The sequence below is a fragment of the Engraulis encrasicolus genome, chromosome 4 (genome assembly GCF_034702125.1).
Source record: "Engraulis encrasicolus isolate BLACKSEA-1 chromosome 4, IST_EnEncr_1.0, whole genome shotgun sequence".
NCBI lineage: Eukaryota > Metazoa > Chordata > Actinopteri > Clupeiformes > Engraulidae > Engraulis > Engraulis encrasicolus.
In genome coordinates, this window is record NC_085860.1 from 18,373,842 (window position 1) to 18,381,341 (window position 7,500).

General features: G+C 43.0%; 1 protein-coding gene across 1 annotated transcript in view; it reads right to left on the reverse strand.

Annotated features, from left to right (window-relative positions):
* The window catches only part of si:dkey-246g23.4 (uncharacterized protein LOC559426 homolog), a 30,302-nt gene extending 27,683 nt beyond the window's left edge, over positions 1 to 2,619 (reverse strand). Inside the window, exon 1 of the mRNA XM_063196832.1 lies at positions 2,374 to 2,619. The gene's annotated coding sequence lies outside the window, so the exon portion shown is untranslated. The remainder of the gene's footprint in view (positions 1 to 2,373) is intronic.
* Between the last annotated feature and the right edge of the window lie 4,881 nt (positions 2,620 to 7,500).

Here is a 7,500-nt window from a genome sequence, read left to right on the forward strand (position 1 = left end):
CTCTGAGGAACGTTATACGGCGAGATTTCCTACATTACCCATGGACACTAGCGTCACGAGGTAGCCTCCCACCGTGGGCTTTCCAGTGCATCGAGCGTCAACTCCATGCTGTTGCGCGCGCTAGGATTGAAAACATTTCAGACGACCAGCCTTCTGCCAGCTATAAGCTGCGCTCACACTATTCTGACAGGCAGCTCTCCTCCTATGCTCTCGTCGCTTTCGCTACAACCTTTGTAACGTCACTACTGCTATTATTACTATATGAACCTTGATGTAACAGGCTGCATTTTTTAAGCAGCGAGACCCTGACCGTTTCAATAACAGGACTTACGCAGATTATGCATAGCGCTACTTCTGTTGTGTAGACGTTTTGTGCGAGTGATGAGAATGTGGCGGGGGTTAGAGCAAGGTTCTGTGTGTTCTGTTGTGTTCTGTTGGTGAATGCTAGTAGTAATTGTAAATAGTGACGTTAAAAATGAGTGGTTGTGGAACGAAATAGCGACCAGGGCAGAGGAGGAGAGTCAGTCAGTGTCAGTTCAGTTGTCTTCTGAAATGTTCAGAGTCCTGGCGCAACTAAGTTGGAAAGCCCACGCCATCGAAAAGAAAAAAAAGCAACCGACGACGAAGCTGTGGAAGTAACAAAGGAAGCGAAGATTGCCGAGATATTATTTACTTTTAATTAAACTAGGCTTCTTGTCATTTTGTTGCGCATGGTAGAGAAGAGCTCCTCCTCTCTCCTCTCCTTTTCCTCTCATCTCTTCTCCTTCCTAGGGGTGTGCGTATGTGAGGTTTTGTAGTGTTTGGCTGTGTGCTTGGTTACTGTAGGCCTATGTTAAAGGTCTGTTATGTGAGTGGCTTGTGTGATGTGATTCAGCTGCTTTCAGAGGAATTGAACAAAAACTAATCAAATTAATTAGGCCTAAGTAATGAAAGTAAAAAATAAAGCAGAAGTTAAAAAATAATGAAAAAATATATAGCCTATAATATGCTTATTATGTAGGCATATAGCCTATGCAGGCCTATAGTGTATATGTGTTGTAGAAACAGTTGGACAAAATGACCATTTAATTAGGAAAAAAAAACTAGCCTAATGCATAGTTTATTTTGGCGAGATTTAAAAAAATGGCTAGTTGAACTTCTGTTTGGCTGGTAAGAAAAAATGTCCACTAGCCAAATTGGCTGGTGGTGGAAAAAGTTAATTTAGAGCCCTGGTTATGTCATACCTATGATGCCGGCATCAAGTAAAGTGTAGCTAAGCATTCTTACTGAAGGACAGGATTGGCGTCCTTTTTGATTATTCGTTGGCCAGCCATAAATATTTCGGCCGCTAGACGGGTTTGTCTTGTTTACTAGGCTAGCATCCAACCGTAATCTAGGCATGCTAGATCCACATCAAGATGAGATAGGATCTACTGTATAAACTGGTTATTGGCAGGGTCTTTCAAATCCCTCTGCATGCAACAGTGTAGTAGGGGAGGCCGATGATAGTGGCAACACGGTATGGTTGCAACATTACATTACATCGCATTACACTTAGTTGACGCTTTTATCCAAAGTGACTTACAGATATTACAGGGTAGTGGTAACAGTCCCTGGAGCAATGTGGGGTTATAGGTGCCTTGCTCAAGGGTACTTCAGCCATGGAGGGCAGAAGGGCTTGGTAAGGGTGGGGATTAAACCTGCAACCCGTGATCTAGTCCACCTGCTCTTCACAGCGGTTCCTCAGCCAGTCTTAGATGCATCAATTCCAAATCAAAGCTCCATGGATTGTTTATCACCCGACATCCCCAGCAGTGTTCTACATATGCTGCCACTAGGGACCGTGTAGATTTCTAAGAAAGTGACATCCAGCAACTCTGAGAGCTACCATAGTCTTTCCAGCAACCATTTGGTAATCATCACTGCCTAGCATACATTTATAATCAATGATTATAAAGACATGATTGCAACATATAACCCCAAATATACAGTAGTCCATAATATACTACAATAACGATTCAACCATACAATAACCATCACCATTCAGTTGACAAGTCAACAAGTCAAAGACGCTTTTTTATGCTCAGGCGGCTGGTGGCGCAACAGCATCCAATGCTCATAAAATAATCAGTAATCAGTGGTTGATGTGCTGCAATGAGAGCCCACTAAAAACAAACAAAAAATCCATACATTAGTGGCACTGGCTGTCGTTGCATCGCCCTGACGTGTGCTACTGCTGAAACATCTCTGACCCCAACATGTGTGAGTGAAATACACCCTACTGAACACCGCCATATAAGAGCGCAGTTAAAAACTCAGTACTATGTTGTTAGTACTGTATGTCAACTACCAATTTTGCCATAACAGGTTCAAGTCAGTGTCACTCTTTCTTACCCACTCAGGCGTTCCTGTGCTGCTCTCTCTCTCTCTCTGTTAAACCTGATCCCACAGGGTGACCTTTCTCCCTGGCCACCACAAGTGATCCGGTTCCCAACAGATGACCTCTAAAAAGCCACCAGTCTGCCATGTCATCCTTACCACGCTGCACCGCACTGCACCGCACTGCACTGCATAGAATGCATACACACACACAGAAATACAAGCTTAGACACATACACACACACGCACGCACGCACACACACACACATACGCGCACACATACATACATACACACACGCACACACACACACACACACACACACACCTCTTATCCTACACTCACAGTCTTGAGAGCCAGTCAGCTAAGGAATGTGCTAAATACAAGCATACAGTACAATCACATAATACACAAAGCTTACACAAAAACAACACTGGGAAATACAGACACACACACACTCACGCATGCACACACAGACAGACACACATACACTGAAATCATTGAAATCACTTACAGCAAAACAGGGAAAATAACGGAGAGATTTGTGTTAAGTCTTAACTGTATGTCCAGGCTGAGACAGAGCAGTGGTACTGCACATGACTTGCTCTCTCTCTCTCTCTCTCTCTCTCTCTCTCTCTCTCTCTCTCTCTCTCTCTCTCTCTCTCTCTCTCTCTCTCTCTCTCACACACACACACACACACACACATACACACACACACACATACACACACACACACACACACACACACACACACACACACACACACACTCATGCCCACTGGCCACACAGGCACGCACACTCACATGCACGCTTGCATGCACTCTCACTAAGGGCCAAACACTAAGGATGGTTCAGGCTTCAGGGACATTGATCTGAAAAAAACAAACACAAACCCACACACACACAAACACACACACACACGCACGCACGCACGCACACACACACACACACACACACACACACACACACACACACACACACACACGGATGCATTAACACACACACACACACTGTGCACTAATAACTCACCACAGAAATTCTTTACAAAGTAAACGTGTGCTTCTACAACATGAGCAATGTGAACACTGAAGCAACATTCCACTTTGAAGGCAGCCAGTTTCAGCATAGGCTCTCCCTGAACTCACAGACCTCGCAGTAAGTTTTTATCATTAAATGGAAGAGAGTTAGAAATGAGCTAATTATGACTAAGCCATAAATGGATGGAGCTATGGGGTCCAATCAGCCATGCGGTCACCCAGTCATTGACCTCCATCAGCAGTGGAAGAGTGAGAAATCATTCATGTCCACTCCACTAATGTTTAAGACGCTGTTTAAGACAGACTACAGCAGTGTGGCAGAGGGTTGAGAAAATACCTGAGCAAGGCCCTAAAATAAAACAGAACAGAACAGAACAGAACAGAACAGAACAGAACAGAACAGAACAGAACAGAACAGAACAGAACAGAACAGAACAGAACAAACCAGAATAGAACAGAACAGAACAGAACAGAACACAATAGAACAGAACACAATAGAATAGAACAGTCCAATGTTTAAGACGCTGTTTAAGCCAGAGTAAATAACAGCAGGGTGTTGAGAAAATACACGAGCAAGGCCCTAACATAGAATGGAATAGAACAGAAAACTCATGATACAGAAGTTCAATTTACCATGAGCATACTTGGTTTTGAATGTAATTTTCTGTGTTTCTGTGATAATATTTTATTAAGATATTGGTAGAGGTGTTAGTCTATTAATTACTTATTTAGAGTACGCACTGGCTGACTCGTTAACATGCCAATGTTTCCCAGTGGCTCTTTAAAGTTCTGTGCTTTGCAGTCGCTTTGCACCCATACAATATTTAAACCATGAGAATGTGTTTACGATAAGTCTCATGCCATGATGTTGTTACATTGCATGTGTGTATGAGTTCTACTCTCTGATGATTTTTTAATGAGGACTACATGGAATTCATATGACAAGATGGGAGGGCGGGAGGATTTCACACTTAAGCTGCTATATGCATAATTTCTGTCACATCATAATCTACCACCCTGTGCCAAACTTTCTGAGAAATTATACATATTTTATTAGTCTTTGTGAATGTGTGTACAGCGCTTTAAGGATGCTGTTTTTGAGGAAAGCATTTCTTAAGTTTCAAACTCGTTCAGCCATACCGTGACTGGCTAACTCAGGTGCACTTTTGCTACAGGGAATGGTTTCATGAATTATTCTGCACTGTTTTGCTCCCTACCCCTGTAAATTTTAGATTAAGCAACAAGACAAAAATAGACAAGCATACAAAAATCATGATTACTTCTGTTTAATCTACCGCATTTTAATTTTTGGATTCAGATTTTGAGGAAATGAGTACTGGCCCCAAACTTGCAGAGGTCACTTTGGATTTCATTGTATGGATTATACTTTAAAAATAAATATATAAACAAACAAATAAATAAATAAATAACAACCCTTGAGCTGAATCCAAACCTTCCTCTTGGTCGGAGCCATCCATGTGTTCGTTACATAATGAGTAGGAGTGGGCCGGTTCTAAGCAATTTGGTGCCCTAGACGAGCACCAATCTTTCCCTTTTGTGGAATTTGACATTGCCATCTGTAAACGAGGTGTCATACATCTGATCGAGCACAGCTGATCTAGTACCATGTATATATACTGAGTGCCCATTAAATGTAAAGTTTAATGCTCTATTTAGCATAATATTGTAATTCTGTGCGCTTTGGTACCCCCCAAGACATTTGCCGCCCTAGGCGACCACCTAGTCTATCTATGCCTAGCGCCGGCCCCTGAGTAGGAGGCATTGGTCCCAGACAGCAGCATCCCGCTGCACAAAAAAATCCTCCCTTTGCTCTGAGAGCAAAAACCTGTCACAGCGCGGGCGAATAAAATAATGCCTTTCAACCCCATGGCTGTTCCTTTAAATTAAAAATTCATCCTGCTGAGGTCTGTATGAATTATACATCTATGGCGGTGGCAATTACCTGTGCTGAATAATGCATTGATTGTGGTCATCCAGTGGTTCTTAACCTGGGGTGCGGGCACCCCCTGAGGGTGCGCCAGAGATTTCAGGGGGTGCACGGAATTTTGTTTGTATTGAGGTTGTGACCACAATTAGGTTGAATCAAAACAAGTTTTGGTCCCCAGGTAAAGGCATTGAGATATTGATTAGTGTCTCAATCTAGAATCATTGCAATTAATCACTTCAATCCTTTTTCAGTGTGTATACACGTGCAGAAGTTTAAGTTGGGGGTGCGCGACTTGTCTTTGGCACAGGTAAGGGGGTACTTTAAGAAAAAAAGGTTAAGAACCACTGACTAGTCCTTCCCTTGAATAATGAAGCTGTCATCATGGAAGCCAACAGGAGAGGGACAAAGGGGTAAGTTGCCCCAGGCCAAGGGAGAGAGGGGGCCCAGAACAGGGTGCTCATTACATTGTACATTATGTATTGGATGGGGGGGCCTTTTAGATTACTTTGTCCCAGGCCCAGGGAAATCTGTCAGCTGGCCTGACTGTCCTGCATAAGATGCTCGGATGATAAGAAGCAGGCAACTCGGGATGGTTACTGTCAGGGCATACAGGGCATTTTCCTAGCGGACCGCTATTCCTCAGGGGGGCGATGCTGGTCTTTTTATCTTAGGGAACTGCCCACAATTTATATACAAAATTTATATATTAGAGGTGCTGACCTATTGGTCCATCTTCCTTAATAGAAAGTGGACTGAGCAGAGAGACCGGGTGGGGTTGGGAAATGACCCAGGCCGGGCTCGAACCCGGGTCATGCGCATATGGTACGGTGCGTTAATGTGCTGCGCCACAGCACCTCCAAATGAAAATATTGTTTGCTTCATTTTGCTGTACATTAGTTATTAATATCATTCAATAATATACTTCATTCAATAAGATACTTTCACCTGTCAACCAGTTGCGGACCCCCTAGCACTCCCTCGCGGCCCACTGGCTGGGGCTCCCCGGCCCCCACTTTTTTCCCTCCTTACCTGTGCCCAAGACAAGCCGCGCACCCCCAACCCAAACTTCTACACATATCTACGCACTAAAAAAAGATTTAAGTGATTAATTACAATGATTCTTGCTTGAGACATTAATCAATACCTTAATGACTTTTTTCATGGGGACCAGAACATCATTTTGTTTTGATTTGACCTAATTATACTGTTTGTTAGTAAATTTTTATCACAACCTCAACACAAACACAATTCTGCGCACCCCCTGAAATCCCTGGGTTAAGAACCACTGGATTAGAGTATAGTGAAACAGTGTCCTCCGCATGCGCCAGTGGCCCGGGCTAAGCCAAATATGCCCTGGTCAATTTTTGGTCCCAGGCCGGCCCTGTCAAGCTATTGTTATCAAGGCTTCAGGAAGTCTTTATGTAATTCACGTCACTCAGCTTTACGGCCTGTCCAACCGGGCAATTAATTAAAAAAATTAATCGAACCGACAATCATGGCCAGCCATTTAATTTGCAATGATCGAGCGCATGATTACTGAAGAGTGAAGACTACTTTGAGTTGAAATTATAGCCTATCGCACGGACAGCCCTAATGTTGATTAAAATCAATATAAGTAAACATGGAAAAATAAATTACCTAGTGCTTTGTCTGAGTAATGAATCTGTCCTTCACAAGTGTCTTCTTGTGATAAGAAACTGGCATTGCTGTATGCATCTAAAGTCAGTCACAACAGCATTAATTTTCCACTGCAATTTCCCAATGAATAAATTAATCTGGAGATGAATCATCTTTTACCAATTACTGTACCAAGTGTTACACACGCACGCACGCATGCACGCACGCACACGCGCACACACACACACACACACACACACATTATACCTTTGATTACACCTTATCTGTGCAATCACTGGAATGGTGATTTGAACTTTCCTGGTGCTTTGTACTTTGTCTTCTGCTGAAATATGCTAACGCTAAGCAAATGTCATTATGGCCTTTCTGTGGTCAACTCTAATTGCAATCAGACAGGACAATTGGTGGCTAATGATGAATTAACAGAAGGTGGAGTTGTTGATTAAGCCCAGATTAAATCCCCCCATCCTGCTCATTTAAACCTGTCATGTTTCAAACAACTGTATATATAATGCGCATGGGC